Below are 23,059 nucleotides of genomic sequence, written 5' to 3' on the forward strand. Positions count from 1 at the left end.
TACTTCTACTGTAAATTCCTCTTCTCTGTAGCACAGATCCTTCTGGGAAGCAAGTTCAGCTCCCTTCTTTCTCAGATCCCTGAAGAATATATGTTTCACTGTTCATTTTAATGTTTTGGAATATGGAAGCTTCAGGATATTCTTTCCTGTATAGAAGTCTTCCTATTCAAGACACAGGGAACTGCAACTTGCAAACCTCCATGGGAAAGGCTGACATGAAAAGGGGTAAATTAAAGACTTTAGGCAACAGAGGTTTGGGTTCTCCTGAGGTGCTCTATCAGATGAACTCCAGATAGAAAAGAAAGGGGAAGAGAGATATTAATTGGCATCCACAAAAGCATGTTTTATCAAGCTCCAACTAGAACCAGACAGTTTCTGGGCTCTCAAAGCAGACAAACCCCATAAAACTCAGAATTTCCCACCAGCTGAAGGTTTCAGTTTTAAAACTGTCAAACAGAATTTTTTTCCTTAGTTTTAATGTTTAAAAGACTAACAGTTTAAAAAGATAGATACAGAGGATTACTGTAGGTCCCCAGATATGAGGCGAGTCCATGAAGGATTTCTTCAGCCTCTGACTTTGCAGCAGACTTCCCTTGCAGGCTATCCAATGAAACCACATGTTCCTAGAAACACAGCACCCCTGGTCATAAGGTGGGATCATTGGCAGTTTGTCTCTGTGACAAGGACCGTGAAAACACCAGGCCTCTGGCCAAAACAAGTTCACCAGGAATCAAAGAGAGGTTGTGTCTTATTTTGATTTCGGTCAAAGTCTGTCAGGTCTAAAATATTTGCAATGAAACATCCCAATTTCGATGGACTGCCATTTTCTGTATAAATTACATCCACTTGAATGCTTGCAACTAGGCCCAAGATACCTCTAAGTAGCAGCATCATGAAAACTGCTCAATAACAAGCAACATGGAGGAAAGTTGAGATAAATGAAGTATAGTGTAAAACACAGAAGTTGCAGCATAGTAAACATCTATGTCAAGAGCTTCTCAGGCATACACATATCAGTATAACTTAACTTATGTTCTGAATTCCATTCCCCATCAGATGAGAATGTCAAATGACCTTTGATTGATTCAAGTTAAATATATAAAGCTGTTCTGTATTCAACAGAGCATTCACACACAAGTTTAACATGCTCTAACATACACATCCTGACTCGACACTTCAAGTGATTTGCTCTGGTGTCTCCATGTAGATATGATTACAGGCTTTTATCTCCAGTTGCTAACAATACCCAGGGGAGATCAGGGAATGGGAAAAGGCAGAGTGTTGCTGGTTGCATATTCAACTGAAGAGAGAATTCAACATTTCAAAAGCCACTTGCAGAATACCTTGCACACCTAACTCCAACTCTACAAACTAAAGAGGTCCACTTATTCCTCTCTGTACTTCTTTTAATTCCTTTCACTTTGCTCTGCTTTTAGGTAAATTCAAAATTATGAATCATTAATCAAATGCTTTTTTAAATCATTACTGTGCATTATAAGCACTAATACATAAGCAGTGTGATATTTGTTTCTTGGAATTTACCTATTTGCCCAGCCACTCCCTATGAGAAAAAGGAGACCGGGCTACGTAGGTTGTTGGAGCTTTCTGCTGTAGAAACTTTAGATTATTCCAGCTGTTTTCTTAAAAAGACTGCAAAGATCATTAGAACAGAACAGTGATTTTCACCTACAGCTGCAAGTTAGAATCATCATCTCTGTAGCCACTGCAGGTGACTTCTTCTTGCAACTGAAGAAAGATTTATCTCCCTAATCCTTGGTAAATGAAACCCTACACTAAAAAGTTAGACTACTGTTATTACCAATCTAACAAGGCACTGTAAGAATAAAAATATTTATAAAATGCTTTGATGAGAATTTTGCCATAAGGTGCTAAGTAGAACAGGTCAGATAAAGCACACATTTGACAAACACTGGCAGTATTTCTGTTCATCAACAGATGGTTGCTTTGAAAAAAAAAAAATATTATAAGCTATGTGAAAGTAGCCACCAAAGAGTACCTGTATTATACATTATCCAAGAAGCTTTAATTGGACAGATGGATCACATGTTAGAGGCTTCCCAATTAAATAAGGATAACTCACACTTTAAGACACTTTAACTGAAAATAGGGTACTTGCAACAACCTAATCTCAAATCTGCTGTTTCTAAAAGCCTGCTAGAAAGGTTATTACAACAGCAAGAGGAACATGAGAGGGTCACAAAACCTGAAAATATCTGTGTTGGAAATCTCCACAGGACTCTCTTCTACCTCACTCATGCCTAATATCTATATAAGTTTGATGAGGGATAAAAGTCAACACAAACTTTTGTAAAACAAAACATCTACATATTAACTGCACTGGCCAACAGATGTCATTAGTCAGCCCAAGTCTGACTTTTATATGATCAGGTGCAATCTCTAATTAGGAGTATTGAAACTTATCTGCATGCATTTCTACAAACATTCAATTTAATTTTGCTTAGCACTAGTTAAGGAAAACCTACAAAACCAGTCATCCATTGAGGTGAAATTGTAAGGGAAGAACACACACCAATGTGGTATCTCACCAAAGGCACCAGTCCAACAGCTATGGAGATTAAGTTGGATTATTTATGAGTTCCTTGCATTTTCTCTCTCACATCTTCTTAACTCTGACCCATGGGGCAGAAACCAGAGAACTCACTTTTGTCTTTTGAAAGATCCCAAGAAACCAAGGCAGCCATCCAGCTGACATTCTGTATAGTACAGGCCCAAAGAGGCTCTAGGGATTAGCATCACTTCACCCAGTAACTAAGGGTTGAGCAAAGCAGAAAGTGAAGCAACACCATTTACACCCAACAGTTTAATAAATACTGTTACATCTAGGCAATTACACATACTAAATCCATCCCAACTACATAAAGGATTAACAGATTCATATTATGTCTTGCTTCATGTGTCATTAACACCTAATGGAATGTTCAGAAGTGTTTACAAGTCCAAAGTAATAATGGATCATTTTTAATTAATGCACAGAAAAAAAATCATGAAAATCTCAGTGGAAGAAGGCAGCTGTTAAGAGATTGCTTCATATCTCAGTCACAGACTGCCCCCTCCTTTCCCTCTATAAAATGGAGAACAAGCAGGTTACAGGTGTGAGAAACCAAAATAATAGGCTCAGACACACAGCACAAAGAGAAAATTATGAAAATGTCAAACATCTTCTTTCCTATAATTCTTTGAAAAGTTGAAGAGTGAAACTTGTGTTTAAAAAACAGAGTACTGTACTGTTTGAAGATGCGTCAAGTACTGGTGCTGAAAATTGAAGACAAAACACAGTATCCTTATAATGGCATATGCTAGATAATATGAGTCAGTGCTCAACACTTAATTTAGAACTCTAAGTACATTTCAGAGTTTATCCAGAAGAAAACACTATTTTCCAATCTTTTCTCAATATGAGAGAGATTCTAGATCTTATTTTATTAAGTATTAACATTTGTTTTAACAGAAACCCTAAGAGAATTCCATACTGTCCTCTAAAATGACAACTTAAATAAAAAAATTTAAAAAGCACATCTTCCTCAAAGGTCAGTACATCTTTTACAATTTCAGAACATAGAATCAAAATGAAATACTGAGTTTAAAAATAATTGGAATCTCCAAATTAATCTTTTACAAGCAATACAAATTCACTATCATGACTACATTTTTTCAGAAGCAGATTTATTACCAGTTTTTAACCAAGAGGGTACCTGGGTAGTTAGCTTGGAAGAAATTAAGAACACCAGCAGATGGAAAGACAAGGACATTCCAACAGACACTTCATCAACCTGCTCCATTCTCATGTGCAGCACTGTACTTTTCTAGGCAGTGCCTTTTAGAACTAATCCTAAACACATGCTAGATTAAAAATGTGGGTACAATGTCCAACACTCTCTTGTTGTTTTTCCTATCCTAATGACAGCCAGGAGACAATGTCAACACAGAGAAAGCTTTGCAAAGATCCCCACACAACTGGCAAAATACACTTGTCCTTTTATCCACTGCAACCAGCACTGAAGTCCAATGAAGTCCAGTATTTTAATTTCTCAACTCACCTTAGTGAAACCAAACAAAATTAAACAGGAGCATCTGGATTTCGATTTAGTCCTACCCAACCATACTCATCAAGTAGGTGCCACTATTCTAAAGAGACACAATTCTCCAAAATGGTGAAATACACAACTGAAACCTGCACTGAAAAGCAGGTAACAAGCATACATATTTCCAAATTCAGCCATGTGCAAAAAATACTCCTATTAGAATTATTTTGGATTTAAAAATATATTTTAAGTCATGCCTACCAACCAAATGTCTATTTATCTATTTATAAATATGTCTATAGAGGATGAATGTTTTTTTGGGTAGATAAGGGAGAGACTAAACCCTATGAAAAAATGCTGAAAATTTTCACGCTTTAAATGTCTGAAATAATGTTCAGTTCAGAATATAACTAAGTTTGCTCAGCCAACCTTTAAGACTAAATATCTGGTTCAACACAAACCAATATATTCTGGTTTTAATGGAACTCTTATGGAAAAATACCTCATCTGGGTGAATGACTGATTCTTTTAACAGTTATCTAGCCATCAGAGAATCTATTACACATGCAATTCCACCTAACATGTAACAAATCCTAAACTCAGCAGAATCAGGCAGAGCGCTCATCACAGGTTTACACTGAGGTGTCCCAGCAGCAGTAATTTATCTACCCCTGCCATGTAACTTTAACAGCTTTTCTGTGTGGACACTGGCAATCGCTGACTTCCATTGTCACCCAAATTGTCTTACAACATTTTCAAATGCTTTTCAGTTTTAGCAGATAATAAAACATAAAATCACTATCATATCCATCCTCTTTTGGTGCTCTCCTCAAAAAACTAACCCCCCTAACTCATAAACTGCTTTCCTAATAAAACTGTATTTCTGTGAGAACAGAACAGCTCTCCCAATTTGAGGGATCCAGACTCCTGCTCCCAGCAAGTTTTCAAAATCCTGTGGTAAGGATTCCTGATCAGTTTCTCTGCAAAATGCAGACATTAAAAATAAATTACGGGTATGTATGTGTTGCCTTCCCAGCCCTCTCCCCACCGCATGCACTTCCACCCCCAGCTCCTTTGCTGGTTTTCATGCAGATTTGTGCCAGACATTCGGCATCCTCATTAAGTGGTGTCTGGCAACTTGCCTAAGCTTTAGTGGGTTCTGGGAATGCCAATATATTAACCAGAGGACTTTTTGCATACCCTGGAGGGATTTTTATTCTAGAAAAGTCAACCACTTGGCACTAAGAAAACTTACTTCAAATCTAGGAAAGCTCTCCATTGGCAATAAGAAAAAAAAAATGCATTTACATTCCTCTTAATTTCTGTCTCCTACCTGAAAGAAAAGTTTGATGTAGAGCAACATCATTCAAACACATTTTAAAAGGTCAGTGTGTTCTCTGTAGTAGGATTTTAGAGAAAAGAACAACAGATACAAACAACACAGACACAGCATAGAATCATGAATATTACTCATTCTCAGCCCCTTGTCTCTTGTGACCAAAACAATCTTAATCAGGAAGATTAAATTTACTAATCATTATGCTGAGTGATAATGAATGTTGATATTGGTGCTTGAAACTTTCCATTGCTTAACTAAACAATAAGAAAAAAACTTTAGTAAAATGCATCTACATTTGGCATACTGCAAATATGCTAAATCAAAGCATACACAACAGAAATGCATATATTAAATAAATATGGATGATGAATACTGAGACATTCTACCAGCATGAAATACAGGACACACTGTAATGTCATGCTCTTATTCACCTGCAAGCATTCTTTCTACTGCTGTCCCCTTCTTAGAGTTACTATTATTCAACTGACAGTCTCAGAACAAAGCAAATAAAACTCTCTAAGAGAAAAAAAACCCTCACATTTCTTTTTCAAATATGAGGTTCAAAAGAACACAACAGAAAAAAGAAAGGCCCATGGCTTTCCTTCACTTGAATATTCTGCCCATGCAGCACATAGAGAGTTTTAAAGTACACTGGACAAACGTGTCATTTCAAGATCATTTCTTCAGGCTTGTGTACCCAGAGAATCCAATTCATTTCAAGAAGTCAGTCAAGTAATCTGCTACCATATAGATATCACTACCCATTATTATTATAAGTTTCTTCAAACTGACATCTACTTCAAACTCATCATCTTTCTTTATGCAAAAAATTGCCAACTTCCTGACATCAGCTCCAAAACACCACGATCCCTTTATAATGGCCAATTAGAACCAGAGATTCAGCAAGAATCAATTAAAATCAATTCCATTTAAGTGTTTTAGTGTACTAAGATTATGTTTGGTGTGAAAGAAATTTTTAGCTATCTAGGCTGCCTTTGCTTAGATATCAACCTTCTAGGCAAGACAGCTATTCTTAAAAATAGCTGTCAACTGAGAAAAGAAAATGTATATGCATGAATCATTTCACTACAGGGTTGGATTCCCAGCAACTGATGCACCACTGTTCTGGCACCAGTGCCTTGAACGAGCAGCTGATACTAGATTGGTGCCATTGAAGAATTTCACGGTTACCACAGAACCAATCTGCAGAAAAATTCATCTCCAAACTCCTAGAAGTATTTGCATTCTGTAACTGGCAATGCACTTGCAGGGAGCTGTTTTGAACCATGAAAAACCAGACAGAGAAAAAAAAATAAAATTTCCAAGACCACTCACAAGTTAAATGCAATAACCTTGGCTCCTGATGCAAGAGTTGTTGGATAGGCATACACTTTTTAACACTCCATTTCTCTTAGAGTCTATGCTAAGTTAAAATACTTTTAAGGTATTTCTCTATTATTTCAATAATTATTTACTTCTTTCTGGCACATCATATCCACATTTGGAAAGTATTCCAAATTATTTCAGACAGTGTCATTGACATAAAACTAGATTTTGGTGGAAGGGCAGCACTAGACAGGTACTGCAGGGCAGTTGAAAAAGAACTAAATTTTGGTCAAGATAATCAGAGAGAAAACTTTCAATTCCCTCTTCTCCACAATCCTCTCTTGCAAAAATGTTCCTTCAATGCAGGGAAAACCAACAATTCCTCATTTCAAGTCTCACTTTAATGTTCTGTGCAAAGAAAGCAGCATTTTATCCATTTAAAAATAACAAAAAGTGAGGTTAGTTCTAAATTCCTAGGTTAATCTACTGCCCAATGGCTGTAGTCTTACAACATTTAATACAACTGTGTCTAAATCTTGAATCTCAATTTACTTCTACTTCCACAAGTTTTCTTGTAACAAGTCTAAGGTCCTGAAGACTAAAAACTGCATCAGTCAAACACTGCCTAGTGCCTGTAATGTTTCAGTTAACAAAAACCAATGATCTGAAATATTGTGTCTCACACTGTTAACTCATTCTGCGTTACACACTGATCGCCATTTAGGCCCACTATGGCATCTGAATTCCCTGGAGAATATTAATATGCCTTATGTGTATGCAACAATGGTCTTCACATACCTGAGTTGGAACTAACTGTGCTGCTGTAAACACTGATTATACAAAAAGATGTGTTTCTACTTCTGTAGATAACTGCAGAGAGTTGACACATTCCAATTTGAGTTCTCCTCATGCTGGTCACTTTGTGTGTCACAGTAACTTAATACCTGGTGCTAAAACTCCAGTACAGATATAGCTGTTCAGATTATCATCTCTATCTCAGCTAATATGGACAAGGGGATGTTGATTAGGCTGCTTCCCACCAGTGCACTGGTTTTCCAGCAAAACTTCCCCTTTCATTTACAGCCACTAAGTCATAATATTTATATGTTCATTAGTGGAATCAAACAGATGTGCACCGTGCACAGTAATTTAATTCTATTCAAGGATGCATCATATGTTAGACAGCTCTGGATCATTCCAAAGAATAGGTTTCCCAAAACGTTTTCCTAGCAAAGAAATTGGAAAGCAGAATTGAAGTTCTGTCTAACCAAGATTGCCAGGTGTTGAAGGACCTGTAAGAACACTGCCCCCACACAGGCAGCATTTATCTTCTTACCTCATCTATGACTACTGGTAATTGTCCCTTGGGCTTTCTTACTGGCAAAAACTCTCTCCTCTTTTGGCCAGCTTCAGATTTATGATGCTGGAGAACTTCACTCTTCATTGCTACATGATACACCTTTTCAGTCCATAAATATTTTAATGCTTTTGGTTTGGAAGCACAGACAAACCTCTTAAAGAAGCTTTCCATCCTGACGAGGAGATGTCTGTGGTTTTAGATGAACAAACTTTTATAATACCAAACAGTATTTTTAATACCACATGAAATTATTCACCTGATTTTTGTTCCCTGCACAACCACCATTTGCTATTCAGGAAAGGTTCTGAATCACACTAAAATCTGTACCATTCTAGGTGTTAAGATCGCCCGAGAAAACAAAAGTTACTTTTGCATTTTGCCTGCTTCCTGCTTGTTCTTTGCTGAACTTAAACATACACACAACGGTGTGTTTGCCTCTTCAGCAAGCATCGAACCACAGCCTACGCAAAACTACCTACCCACCTACACGACAGAAAACCTGGCACACCATTCAGAAATTTGGGGTGCACATATTCGCTGCAAACAATGCGGGCAGGCATCTAATACAGGCAGGCAAAGCTAGACTTTTGCTAATAAACTTTTTTAAGGAAAAAAAAAAAAAGGCACTTGATCAAATATAGGTCACTGGTGCGTGAGCCCGGCAGCCGCACTGCCGCTTTGCCTCCCTGCCAAAGTTGCCCGCCCGGCGCTGGGGGCCGGGCATCCCCGGGAGGGTGTCCCCGCGGGGCCGGGCACGTCCCCGGCAGCCGGGCTGTGACACCGGCCCCGACCGGGCGGCACGGAGCTCCGGCACTTGCTCCGGAGCAGCCGGAGAGGATGCCGCGCACTCCGCGCTCCCCAGCGCCCTGCCCGCCGCCGCGGCTCCGCAGCCGCGCTCGCCTCCGCCCCTCCTGCGGAGCCCGGGGATCGCCCGTCCGGGCTGCCGCTCCGGCTGACCCCGGGCCAGCCGGGGCAGGACGGCAGCGGGGTGCCCCGGAGCCCCGGCCGGCCGCCGCTCTCAGCGGTACCTGTCGCGCTGCCCTCGCCGCGGCCGGGCCCCCACCTGCCCCAGGTGCCGCGGAGGGCGGCGCTCAGCCCGGCCCGGCGGGGCCAGGCGGTGCCCCCGCCGCGGCGGGCTGGGTGGGCGAGCGCCGCCGGAGCCCCACGGCAGCCGCCGCCTCGTCCCCCGCACGCTCCCAGACCTTCAGCTCGGGCCTCCCGCACTTTCTCCGGCACTTTCCGACGCGGCGCCCCCCGGCCCCGCCGCCGCGGGCGGCACTCACCTCCCGCCGGCCCCCGCCGCTCGCCCCCGCGCCGCGCCGGCCTCCTCCGGAGCGCCTCGCCTCCTCCCCCTGCCCGTCTCCGGCAGCCGCTCTCCCTGCGCTGAGGCTGTGACTGCCTCCAACTCATCCCCAGCCTCTCCTCCTCCTCCCCCCGCGCTGCCCGCCCCGCTGGCTGCCGCCTGTCTGCAGCGAGTCTGGCTCCGGCGGGCGGGCGGGCGCGGGGGCCGCCGGCGGGGGGCGGGCGGAGCGGGGGAGGGGAGGCGGCGCTCCCGCCCGGCCCCGCAGCCCACACTGACACCTGCCGGGTGGATGTGCGCGGCTCCGGCTCCGCGCCACCGGCCCGACGGCGGCGGGGGCGCCCGAAATGCCGCCCGCGACTCGCCTTCGGGGAGAGAAGCCGAATGAGGTTCAACAAGGGCAAGTGCAGGGTCCCGCACCTGGGGAGGAACAGCCCCAAGTGCCAGCACCGGTTGGGGCTCACCTTCTAGAGGGCAGCATCGTGGAGAAGGAGCTGAGAGTTGTGGTGGATGACAAGTTGAGCGTGAGCCGACAGTGCCCTTGCAGCTAAGAGAGCCAGTGGGATTCTGTGGTGCATGGGGAAAAGTGTGGCCTGCAGGTGGAAAGAAGTTATCTTCCCCCGCTGCTTGCCCTAGTGAGGCCACATCTGCAGTGCTGTGTCCAGTACGGGGCTCCTCCGTACAAGAAAGACAAGGAGCTACTTACTGCAAGGCATCCAGAAGAGGCCACAAAGACCGAGCATCTCTCCTGTGAGGAGAGGCTGAGGGAGCTGGGCCTGTTCAGTCCAGAGAAGAGAAGATTGAGGGGGGATCTCATTAATGGAGGTAAATATCTCAGAGTTGGGTACCAAGAACATGGTGCCAGATTCTTTTCACTGGTGCCCAGCACCAGGACAAGAAGCAATAGCCATAACCTAAAAAAAATGTTTCACTTCAACATGAGGAAGATCTTTACATTGACGGTGGCAGAGTGCTGGAACAGGCTGCCCAGGGAAGTCATAGTCTCCCTCTGGAGACATTCAAAACCCACCTGGATGTGTTCCTGTGTCACCTGCTCTAGGTGACCCTGCCTTGGCAGGGGGGTTGTTCTGGGTGGCCTCCAGAGGTTGCTTCCAACCCTAACGATTCTGTGAGCTGCTCCGTAGTGTGGGAATGGCCCTGCTCCGAGACTCGTGGCAAGGAGGCAGCTCCAGTACCCACAGGGCAGCCTCGCCACACACCCATCAGCCCTCAGGCAGCCCCTGCACCTCTGTAAAGGTCAGGACAGGCACAGGGTGCAGGAAACAAAAAAAGTACACTTTGTCCCACGCAGAATGAGAAATTTTTAAACTTTTCCAAAAATGTTGCAAGACAGGAAAACCCAGTTCACATCACAGCCCAGCAGGCACGAACCCAAGGCAGCTTCTGTCTTGCCTGTGTTCACTTGCAGGCACTGTCCATTCCAGGCTCAGGATGCAGTCCCACACAGAACTGTCAAACATTCACTAGCCCTTGGTCTCCCCTTATCCCTGTTAATATCCTTTGGGATGCAGGCCTCTGGTATGGATTAACTGGTAAAAATGCCATCTTAATCTCAACTATGCCCAAAACACTTGGGTACAAGTATAGCAACCAAAGTTGCTATTACATGTTTAAATGCAGGAATATTTACGCATACCATTCTCACAGAAATAAAGAAATCCCTGTTTCTGGGAGCACCAGAACAGGTTACCCAGAGAGATGTGGGGTCTCTCTCACTGGAGATACTTGAGAGCCATCTGGACAAAATCCTGTGCAATGTGCTCTGGGATGACCCTGCTTGAGCAGGGAGGATGGACCAGATGACCCACTATGATCCCTTCCAACCTGATGCATTATGTGTTTTCTGTTAATTTAGAGCATCAGTCTCAGTTCACATTCCCATCCAATATGTACTCTGCAGACTTTTCCCTTCCTAGTTATATCTGTGAGCCTAAGAATGAAGAGGATAAATAGCAGGGGTGAGGTAACATAAAGAAGTGTAAACATTGCTGACTTTAAGCATGTGCATGTTTGATTTAAATGTGCTTGTTTCACTTTTTGCCTCACCTCTCCCAAACTGCTTGTTGGAGGAAGATGTAAATCTGCTTGAAGGATCCAGGAATCTGCCAACCCAGAACACAGAGCACCAAGCTATGAAGATTGTGGAGGTGATGGCCTCAAGCTGGTGCTGTGGATCACCATATGACTGGAAAAGGGGAAACTACCAGATAACTTCCGAAACAGAAAAACAGTCAGAACAGCAATGAAAGATTATTTTAGCAAACATAGTTTGGATTAAGCCACAAGGAGCCAAAGGAATATCACAACAGAAAGGAAGAGCTTCCAGTATTATGGATAATTATTGGGGCTGCATGTCCTGAAAGTTGCAAAAATCATCAAGAGGTCACAGGGTTAATCTATAACTTGCTATTTATAATTAATTTATTTATAATCTAACAAACTGGAAGAAACTTGATTTTAAGTTTGCTCTGTAGTTAGCCACCATGACTCAAGTGCTGCATTTCTAAAAGTGCCCTGTTAATCTATACATACTTCATAACAGATTAGTCTGATGCACTTCAGCTGTATTCCCTTCAATTATTTCTCAAGGAATGACAGTCATTCACTTCCATCAATAAGAGTCTTCCCATGTGCAGAGGAATATCCTAACCCATGGAAAACCTTTAAAGCATAACAGAATCACCTACCAAGTAACAAATTATTCCTATGCAATACCTTTTGAGTGAAAAGATTCACCTGACAACAACTTGGGATATTTTGGGCACGGAGGAGAAGGAGGAGAGCAAGATCTGATGAAAATGTATAGACATGCTCAGAAAGCATTGTGATGGGTGCATGTCTGGAGAGTGAAATGCCAAGAACACTCTATGCTGCTGATACTCTTGTTCCTATCCAAGATGCCTCTGGAAGAGAGAACCTGCAGCCTAATATACTGGCACCTACCAGGAGACAACATTTCCTCAAATATACAAATTTCTTCACCTTTTAATGACCAAGATTTCCATATAAAGCTCTGTTCAGTGTCTTGCTCCACTTAAATATGTCTGAAGAATGTCAATATTTCTGAAGTTTAGAGAGACAGTTCAAGGGGAGTGTTAATATTTTTTCCCTGACAAAGTTATAAATCATAGGAAAACTTGGAGTTGTGTATGGTTTTCACTACAAAGAGAAATCCACTGAGAGTTTGGTTATACAAAAAATTTAATATTAAAAAAATAATTTTTAAAAATTCTCACATGAAAGCCATATTCACAGTATCATGATATTGGGCTCTCATATCCATAAGGCTGTACAGACATCCTGACTTAGTTTCCTGGATAAAAAAGTGAACATTCTTGTAACTGATTTAAGGTGTAGACAGATCTGTGTGTGATTTTCATTTTTTTTTTCTTTATCTTCCTCTCTAAACATAGCAATAGTATAGTTAATATTATGACTGTTGGGTTTTTTTTGGGGTTTTTTACTGCTTTATGGTTCATCTGATAGTAAAAGTGACTTCAATGTTACTAGCAGACAGCAAGGTGCTGTGTTCCTAAGTGTGTAGCTTAACAACAGAAGCACCACTTACTCCTGCTGTGTCCAGAACCCCAGTGCAAAAACCAAGGAAACCTGGCAGACAGAATCTCTGCTATCCTATAATAAATGCTTGGCCCAATCATGCTATTAGATATGGTAGGAGATACACAATCTAGTGAAGCACTTAGGTCTGAGTGTCCATATCCATCCCTGGTGTGCCCCTTTTCTGAGCTTGTTGCACATGCTGTAACTGCTATCACTTCTTCCTTCCTAGTCTGGCAGTCTGCTGCACTGCTAGGGAGGAAGTCAGTGGGGAAACCAAGTATTTGAACAATTATACTGAGAAGAACAAATTTGAATCCAGGGACATAAAGGCTGTTGGTTTTAGTTACTGGTGACTCATCTTGTTTCCCACCAGGAAGCCACAGATCAGTGTATTTCAAGTATTGCTGATTCCTATTATCTGTTACGCTGAGAGAACAAGGAGGAAGAAATTAAAAACACTCAGACCACAGTAAGAACACAGCTAAATAACATATGGGTACATCATAAACCAGCCTTGATAAACTAAAGCATGCTACAACTAAAATACCTAAACTAGTCAGAAGAGTATTTGGTAGGGTTTGTTGGAGGACATCCAGATTCCTCTCCCAGTTGTCCACCATGAGCAGATAAGCACTGCTTAAAATTCTAAACCTGGGGCTGTTTTGGAAAAAAAAAAAAAAGACTACAGCTTTACTGGAACCGTGAAGTACACAAGACAGAAACACCTTCAATATGCTGTCCCCTAAAAATCCCCATTCAATCTAGCCTCTGGAGTGGGGGGCAGGGCTTGGTTTTGGTGGTTTTTTGGTGGTTTATTATCATGGCAGAGTCTAGTGAGAGAAGCATTACAACAGGGAAAAACATGACAATTCCCTCACACTAAAGCCAGGAAGTTATATTCTTTCTCTTTTATGATTCCCAAAATGTCATTCATTCCAAGGGCTTCCACTCACCTTCCTGATTAGAGTAACCATAGTACATCAGGGAAGAAAATTTCTGTATTAGGCAATTTATGGAAATAATGGCAAGAAATGAAATCTCTTCAGAATTTTAAAAATCAGTAACATGCAAAAAAACACCTGCTTGCCATTATGGTTTTGGTCATTTTTAAGGAAAAAGGTCTGTTAAATATTTTAGGAAAATACTCTGAAATTTTCCAAAATGGTTCGAGATCTTAATTCAAATTCTAATGTTTCAGTTGTAGAGGGATGGAGGCCTCAGTCTGCACTGGGCTCTAATGAGGTGCAAGGCCTTGACACACACCTCAGTAACCCAGCAGATGTGTGCAGATAGGCTTAATGTAGAGCCCCTTGACCAGACACAGGACCCAGACTGTGGTGTGAAATTGTGTCACCCCAGTGAGTGCACCCATCCAACCTTGTATGCCTTGTTAAGTAGGTGCTAAGTAGGAAAGCAATGACAGGGGGGAAATGGATGTAAGGATGCGAGGATGGCAACACAGGAAAGATTATGTATAATATTTTCCTGTTATAGAAAATTCTCTCCCTGTTCTAGTCATCCACTGAAGTTAAAACTCCAGCTCATTTGTTGTTCCTGGGTGCACACACACACAGACACACAAGTTTATTCTGCAATGTGTTGTTCATCTGCCAATTCCACCCACACACCTGCAGACCCCATCACTAGATGTCAATCTCAGTTTTGGATACTCCCACATATTTTAAGAGATGTTTTGGTTTTCTGTTCATGATGGACATAAGTAAAAAAGGTTTCCATGCTAAGTAAAATGTAATGTCAGACTGTAAACTTAGTGAACACTATTAATATCAGAAGCACCCCAGGACTCTCCAAAGTGTAACAGCAGCAACACTACCCCATTTTTCCTAAAAGGCGGCCTAAAATAAAAAAGTTCACAATGAGTGAGCACAGATCAGGTTGCCAGGTCTACCTTCAGCTTTTGAAAAATCAGCCAAGAAAGCTATGATACCAAAACTGTGTGCAAGGAACCAAGAAAAAAGGGCTGGAATCAAATTGTGTCTCATAAGATAATACCATATACATTACCATAATAAACAGAAATGACATGCTTTGTGTAAGAGGGGCTGGGCTACATCTTATTACACAGAATCAATAATGTATGTAGCAGGCAATATTTGATCATCAAATAATAAAGAAATTCTTGTCTTAACCTGGATGTTCTACAGGATGTACTCTGTTGTTATGAATTTACAAACAATTTTACATAGGTATGTTTTCAGCTTTGCAAAATAAAGTCTTTGCCACATGAAAGGTACAAGATTGTTGTGTATAATACCATTTCCCAAATATATTTTTAATATGCTTTTGAAGTCTCAGACTGATTTGTGTTAGAGGATAAGTCTCAATTTTCAATTATATAGATACAGAATGTAAGTTATAAAAGAAATATTATTTGCTTTAAGAATGTGCTGTGAGAACAGCGATAATCAGGAACTGATCCAAATTCTCCTAGTTTATTCTATGGTGTTCTATCTACCATATCACAAAGCAGCTATTCACTGCTTGTTATTCTACACTTTTTGATTTAACGTATTACCAAAATTCCCCCTTTTCTCCAAAAACATTTTCAGAATTACTTTCTTAGCTACCAGTCCTACTGTATGTGAGATAAGTAATTAGTTTGCAAAGTACATGTAAATGAAAGAATTGACAAATATTATTGGAAAAGATCCTCTTTTCAGGTTTTCATCAGAAATCCTACTGACTTCAGTAAAACAGAAATTATCAGATTCATTTTACACACACACACACAAAACCTACAGAAAAAGTATTCAATAAATGATGCGTTGTCCACCTACTACATCAAATGAAGCTATGAGCCAAAAACTCCAAAGCCTTGAAAAGTCTGAAATGAAGAAAGAGATATCGAATGACAGGAATGTATAATAGAACTGATAACTAAGAACAGCATCATCATCTTATGTTAAACTATAATGGTAAAATCAGTACTACAAACTATAACCTTCTGGTTTTATATTCACTAATATCATAACTCCTATTCAGCTGCCCTTCTTCCTACCTTCCCAATAACTGGGCACTTTCACATGTGTTTAAAAGCCACCCCAATCTTCCTCTTCAGGTCACCTTAGAATATTTCTTTCTATTTAAGCACTACCAAAAAATTGCACATTTTTGGAAATAGGGACTATTTTCACTGTTTCTCTGGTACAGTACAGAGGCATCTGTTCAACACTTAATCTTTAAAATACAACTTGTTAAGACCATAATTTTAAGAACTTTTCCCTTTCAGTAAAGTACTTCTGGTTCTGCCCTTCAACTCTCCCAAAAGATAAAGCTGCAGAGCTCTGAGAACTTCCCAGTGTCCACTTACTACAACTCCTCCTTTTCTCTTTCTTGGGTTTGGGGTTTTTTTGCTTCTGCTTTTGGACTTCTTTTCAATTAAAGCAGCATTGAAAAATCTGAAGTTTTTTACCATCAGAGAGGACAACTAAATTAAAGCAAATAGGTTGGACAGAGGGCACTAATCAAATTGCATATATTGTCATATAGTACAGTAGATGAGTGTTTTTAATGCCTAATAGGAACATCACCTTCAGGGACCCCAGGCTAATACTGACCACTAAATCAGATATCTATATTGTCCATAATAAGCACAGGTGGAATCTGCTGCTGACCTGCTTTGCTTCATCTGCTGCTCTAAGTAAATGCATTTTTTCATGTCTGGAAAAATGTTTTCACAACTGATTACAGAAATATCGGAAATCAGAATGTTAAATTATTCCCTTCTAGATAACTCCTACCAAAGGGATCTTAGGAACTGTTTTCTATGCTCTTTCTTCTAAATGAATCCCAGTGACTTTTTTTATATTCTCCCTACTGTTTTTGCATATCATCTATATTTTTAATATTGAAAATCTGCATAGCATGCAGTTGTTTAATGCCTTCCATTAAAGGCTCTCAAAGCATGTTGTTGTCACTAATCATTTCAATCTCACCAAGCCAGGCATACACTAGCATTATTCCTATTCTGTAGACAAGAAAACAACTACAGAGAGGGCTGAGTGGCAGAATTCATTCCTGCATTCAAATTCTAACCTCTAGATCACAAACTACTTGCAAAAGACAAACTGTTCTCTAGTGCTCAGATCTATAGGACTTTATTAACAGGAGTTCCTCCAATAACTTGCTGTGTCTTCTCTCAGATACTTCCTTAGCAACTCATTTATTGGTAGGTTACCTACAGATGCTAACATACCATACAGACACCAAGAACAGAGTCCAATACAAAATAAGCTATTAAAAGGCACTTTCACAGTTACTTAGCATCAGTTTAACAAGTTGCAAAAGTGAAAAATACATAAAAGCTACAGATTTTTACATGTTTTTCCTTTAGCACACTGTTTACTCCTTGGGCCACCATCTTTAGCATTCTTCACTGTCAGCTGAATTACTTTAAACAAGACACAACTGGAAAAAAATATTCAGAACATGTGAAAGGAGAAAAGAGTTCATACATCTCAAAATCTTAACTTCAAAGCTCTATTTTATCTTTATAGGTACCATCCTAACAGGTCATACGTACATCTCTCAAGTGAGTGTTACAAGTGCTGAGATGTGCCCTCCCATGGTGTGAAAATAATACCTCAATTCAGATGTTTAACATAATGAGATGCATAAAACCTCCGTTTTTCTCTCTCAAATCTATGCAGAGGCAAACTACTATGTTCCAGGATAGTCTTCTGCAACTGATTAGAAATGGTACAGATTATACACTGTGTAATACAGACTTTCACAAGTGAACCAGTTTTCCTAGGTTAGGAATTCACACAACAGGCAGTGAAGCCATATACTAGAGTTTTGGAGATTTTTTTAAATGTTAAGTGACATGATGGATTTTAATCCCAGCACTGAAAAATAAAAATCCCGTTCCAGAGTAATGCAACTTTGGAAATTCTTCTGATATAAAATTAACATTTGCAGAAATATGAGTCAAATTACACTGTGAAATTAACCTCTACTTTACTTTATTTTCTATTATTACATTACCATTTCTAGAGTAGTTTGACCTTTATTGCATAGAATGGAAGTTGCTTAAAGGATGAATCAGCAATACATATGGAAAGAAGTTCCCCTTGGTAGAAACTTTGCCTCACTTGTGCAGATTAACATCTTGCTCTTGTTCAGTAGCATATTGACTACACCACACTCTAACAGTAGGGATTCATGAAGGAATTGTCACAAGTTAAGCTAGGATGTCAAATTTACTATAAATCAGTTCATCTTCAGTTGTTTTCTATAAAATGTATACTGTGCCCCAGCAGCACAAGCAAAAGAAGTTGGTCCTTAACCAAGAAAATAAATGGCTCAGAATTGGCTCATACTGACCTGACAATAACAATTTGCATGCAGGCAGTTAATGTAAAACAGCTGACTTGGAGTCATTTCCTTAGTAGTTAGAGACTGAGCAGGTTATTCGTGTATGTGTACTCTCGATACACATGTACTTACATTGTGTCAGACAGTCTGGCAACATTTTGATAAAATACAGCTACACCTGGAGCTTATGCCAATCTAAGTTACCTTGTTTCCAGAAAATTTCACTTCTTCAAGCCAGGTCTTTCTGGCAAGGTGAAAACGTGTGAAATAATGTCCTTCTTCCCCAAACTTGACACTTTTCACCATTGTGCAAACAAGGACACAAAGATACCTGCTTAGGTTTATTTGTGGCTATGCTATTCACAGTCTTTTAGCACATAACTATCCCAAATTTCAAAACTCAACAACTCTAAGACAATAAAGCCTTTCCTGCTGTCAGCTTTTAGAACTAATTTCTTAAGGCTTATTTGTTTATTCTTTATAGCTTTTACAGTGCTATGTATTTATTTCTCTGCTGTCTCCGTTTGTTACTCTGAGAGCATTAAACACAACTCTGAGAGCAACAACACAACTCGAATTACACCCCATGCAGCAGGCCAGGCAGAGACTTCAGAGCCTCCCCAGGCAAACAGGCACAATGTTATCTCCAAGTCCTTTCTCCCTCCAAATATCTGCCCTTCTGATGGGGGCAAGGCAGCAGAGCAAAGAAGATATTGTTCTGTTCCACCCCATTCCTGGCACCACAGCCCAACAGCAGCATGGAAATCTTGGCAGGGAACACCGGTGCCTGCGCCGCTTGAACAGTTGCATGGGGAATGCAGCCAGAGGCTGCCCAGCTGCTGCTGGAAGGGGCTCTAAGTCACCCTCTCACCTACTGGGCCTCTCTGGTTCCACAAACCACTCACTCAAATGCTGAAAATGCTGAAAACTGGAGCAATATCAAGGAGATTTCTCCCCATCCACAAGGCCTTCTATTAACTGGTATAGGCTCTGCTTGGTAGGTAGCTGCAATGATCCAGGCACAAGCTAGATGCTGAATTCATTTAAAGAGGCCTCAGAATCACATCTGCTACCAGAAATAAAACAAAAACTACTTTGGAGTCAGTATAGCTGTGATTTGTCTGTTCCTAAAGAGAATTACATGAGCATAGGAATTTGTCAGTGGGCAGTCTCAGCTTTGTACTAGACATATGATTTTATATGAAATTCAGATGTCATTTAGAACAGTGTCAAAAGTCAGACTAAAATTAGTATTCATTGAATGAGTTTTTAAAAGAAAAATATGCCTTGCAGCTTAAAGAAGGAACTGTAAAAATATCTCAGATTCATGTATTTTTCTTAGCAATGTCAATGGGGTTTCTCTTGTACAAATATACAAGTCCAATGAATCAAGAATGAAAATACTTTCCACATTTCTGTTCAGATATGGCTCATAACTTGGGATTAAATAAGGAGTCACAGTAGCTCCCCAAATGTACAGAACTGTCCACTGCTACTCTTTGATTTACACACACAAAATCTACCTACATGAAAATTCTTGAAAAGACCAAGATAGGTTCTCTACATTTATTTAGCAAACAAATGAAATAACTTTCAACAGTCTTAGGTTTACCTAGACAATACCAGAACTCTCTGCACACTAGTCTACTGGTTAGTGTAAGCAGGGAAAAAAGCCCAAAATACTGCTTATTTTGTTTTGAGACAGCCCCACCAAAGCTCTACGTACCACTCTACAGAGTGAGTTCACCTTCATGCCATGCTGTGCCTACCCAAATTGTAAAAGTCACCCACTTTCACTGAATAAAATGGTGCTTTATTTGTAAAGATGTAAATAAAGCTCTCTTTGTTCATGAAAGATCCCTATTCTTTTCAGCAAAAGGCATGATCTCATCATTCTGATATAATTGTCCCATTAGTTGCATGAAAAGAAACTGCATTGCCACAGCTGAGACAGATCGCTCTAGCAGGTGAATTTGAGAGTCTAGAGGGATGTTTACAATTTACCTCATCAGCAGGAAGAAGAATATATGTCATTTAGCTGTTCCCTAAGAGTGAGAAAGAAAGCAAAATCAGCATGGGGCTAGGCTGACATGGAGATGCCATTCAAAGAGTATCCAGACCCAACAATGTCTCAGCCTCATAATAAGCCTTTTACGATCAGTTGGCCCTCAGCTGCACAGCAAACTTCCATTTCAGAAAGGGATTAAAGATATCTTTTAGTCAGGAACATTCCATTGCACCTTCAGGAACACCCATTTACATTAATGGTCGGTGTAGATATTTTCTGCTGCACGGTCCTCTTTAAGTTTTGCAAAGACATACTTCATGTAGCTTTTTGAATAATTGCAGGTTTCTGGTTAAAAAATGTTTAGATTTGTGAGTCACCTCAAGGACAATTTCAGAAAGGAAATATTTTTATAGTTCAGGGGTTTTTTTAAGAAGAAGAAAACATTATGATCATACAATAAATAAATTTCTCTGTTGTAACAGAGAGTACCATTCAATACAAATTTTGAGCTACAGATTTTTTTCACATCACTCTTACTTCCAGAGTTCTAAGCAAAGTGAATAAAAAGTGATCAGACACAATAGCTGTATGAAAGAAAAACCCTCTCTTTCAGATGCATCTCAGTAAGTTGTCTCAGCAACTTAACACTCACTCTTGAACTGACACAGTACTGGAGTAGTTTCTCAAACAAACATTGTGAGAGTCAGCTACAATACACATGGTGTTACCCTTCAGTGCTTTGAGAGTTTCAATTTATTGAGACTGACAATTACAGAAGCTTGGTGCTAAAATAGCAGTACCGATCTGGGGAGGTGGTGGAGTCACCATCCATGGATGTGTCTTAAAAAAAACTGGATGTGGCACTTGGTGCCATGGTTTAGTTGAGGTGTTTAGGGCATGGGTTGGACTTGATGATCTTGAAGATCTTTTCCAACCTAGTGATTCTGTGATCTGGATGCAAGAATACTGCATTAAACAGCCAGCATGTTCCCTAAGTCCCTCTAGGAAGACCAAAAGTCTTCGTAAGAATACAGTATTCTTCCTGATTAAAGCCAGAAATTCAGGAATGTGGAGTTACAAGATTAGACCTGTACACTAAGCACTACAGAAGGCAAGATCAAGTCAAACTATCTCCACTACAGGTCCTTCTACTTCTCCCAGCTGGATATAGTGGTGCACATTAGCACCATGCCAGAACAGGTCAACAGACTTCACCTTTCCTCCAGCTCATCCTCTCATGGCCCCTAGGATTGTAGTCCACCCTTGCACTTACATCACTTCTACTTGGATTTCACTTCAAATATCCTGTTTGCCTTTTTTGTTTCGGAGTTTGTGTCTGACTTCACATGTATGGCTGTTTTATCTCCTTAAGACCATGACATCTTGGATTTTGGGACTGAGGACAAAATTTGAGAGACCATGTATCAGTCTTACTTGCTAGTGATTAGGTCTATTATATTAACATGGAAAATGGACCTCATCCTATCCCCAGATAAACAACTAAGGCAAATTCTTGGTAAGAGGAACCATAAAGTGCCTTCTTTAGATATTATTTATAAAGTTTCATATCCTGAGATATATTAACTAGACTGAGCACTGTGGAGTTCTTCCTCTGCAGTGAGGAAGTTTGGCCTCCCACACTAATAAGTCCTCAACTCATGCATCTCAATGAACAAATGCTTTAGCAACTCCCACATTACCACACTAACTCAAAAGCATCTCAGGACAACCTTCATGTTAGCATTTCAGCATATATGAATGGAATTCCTGAGAAAGCAGGTTTTCAAGAACTGCGGTGTGCTCCAGGGCATTGACAGACCCCCACAGTCTCTGCTGTTGCTCCTGCAGCATTTGTTTCCCATTTTGTTGCAGTTATAGGATGAGAGCATCTGGATTTCAACCCAATTTCATCAAAGAATGGCACTACCCCTGTAGGTGGGCTGACAAAGGCATCCTCATAGTCAGCATCACTGTTCCAAGCTGGCCTGCTTTCCACTCCAGCATGTCTTTTTGACTCAAACAGGCTCTAAATACTGACACCCTGCTCTAAGTCACATGCCTGTAGAAGGGAGCAGATCAGCAGCATGGCTGGCTCCTGGCTGTGGAAGTGTCAGAAGCAGCTTTTGCAGGGTGAGGGGGATCTACAAGACCCCCACCCCTGCAGCAGATAAGCTTGCTTCCACCCAAGTTTTGGAATAACTAATTTATCTCAAGAAACTCCTCCAGCTCAGAAGAGGTTACAACCTCCAGCCGCCTGTCATCACCCTTCTGCTTGAGATTATCTGCTGGAGGGGCTCTTATTACAAATGTTCCACAATCTGTTGCCTTCAAAGAGAACCAAGTTAACTTAAAAAAAAATAGTCTTTTCAGCCTAACTCATTTTGACAGACAAGTTAAAAAATGACAACATGCACAATGAACGGATCTGAGATGATGATAATCACCAGCTGAAAGATGGTGACAAGCAGCTGAAGGGCAGTTACCTCTTCTGAGAACATAGCAAGATCCAGGCAGTAACTTCTGCCCAAGACTTCATTAAACTAGTTTTGTCTTCTAAAACACAGCTTATTTTCTATACATTGCTGGAATAAAGAAAAATTAGTCCTTATTTGAGTAGCTAAAGCTAACATCTACTTAATCTACCAACAACACTCCTTTTGCAATGCCAAGTGTTAAAGTATATGAAGTCTCTTCCCAAAATCTTTTTTTAATGACCTGTCAACTTCCTTACCTTCAATGAATC

At 40.7% G+C, this 23,059-nt stretch overlaps 1 protein-coding gene across 2 annotated transcripts in view; it reads right to left on the reverse strand.

Moving 5' to 3' along the window:
• Nucleotides 1-9,571, reverse strand: part of LDLRAD4 (low density lipoprotein receptor class A domain containing 4) — a 281,046-nt gene extending 271,475 nt beyond the window's left edge. The window contains exon 1 of one of the 2 annotated variants that reach the window (XM_077784472.2): nt 9,373-9,571. The gene's annotated coding sequence lies outside the window, so the exon portion shown is untranslated. The other variant, XM_085573717.1, reaches the window with a different exon arrangement.
• Nucleotides 9,572-23,059: the final 13,488 nt, after the last annotated feature.

This window comes from Lonchura striata, chromosome 2 (assembly GCF_050655825.1).
Source record: "Lonchura striata isolate lonStrDom1 chromosome 2, ASM5065582v1, whole genome shotgun sequence".
Lineage (NCBI taxonomy): Eukaryota > Metazoa > Chordata > Aves > Passeriformes > Estrildidae > Lonchura > Lonchura striata.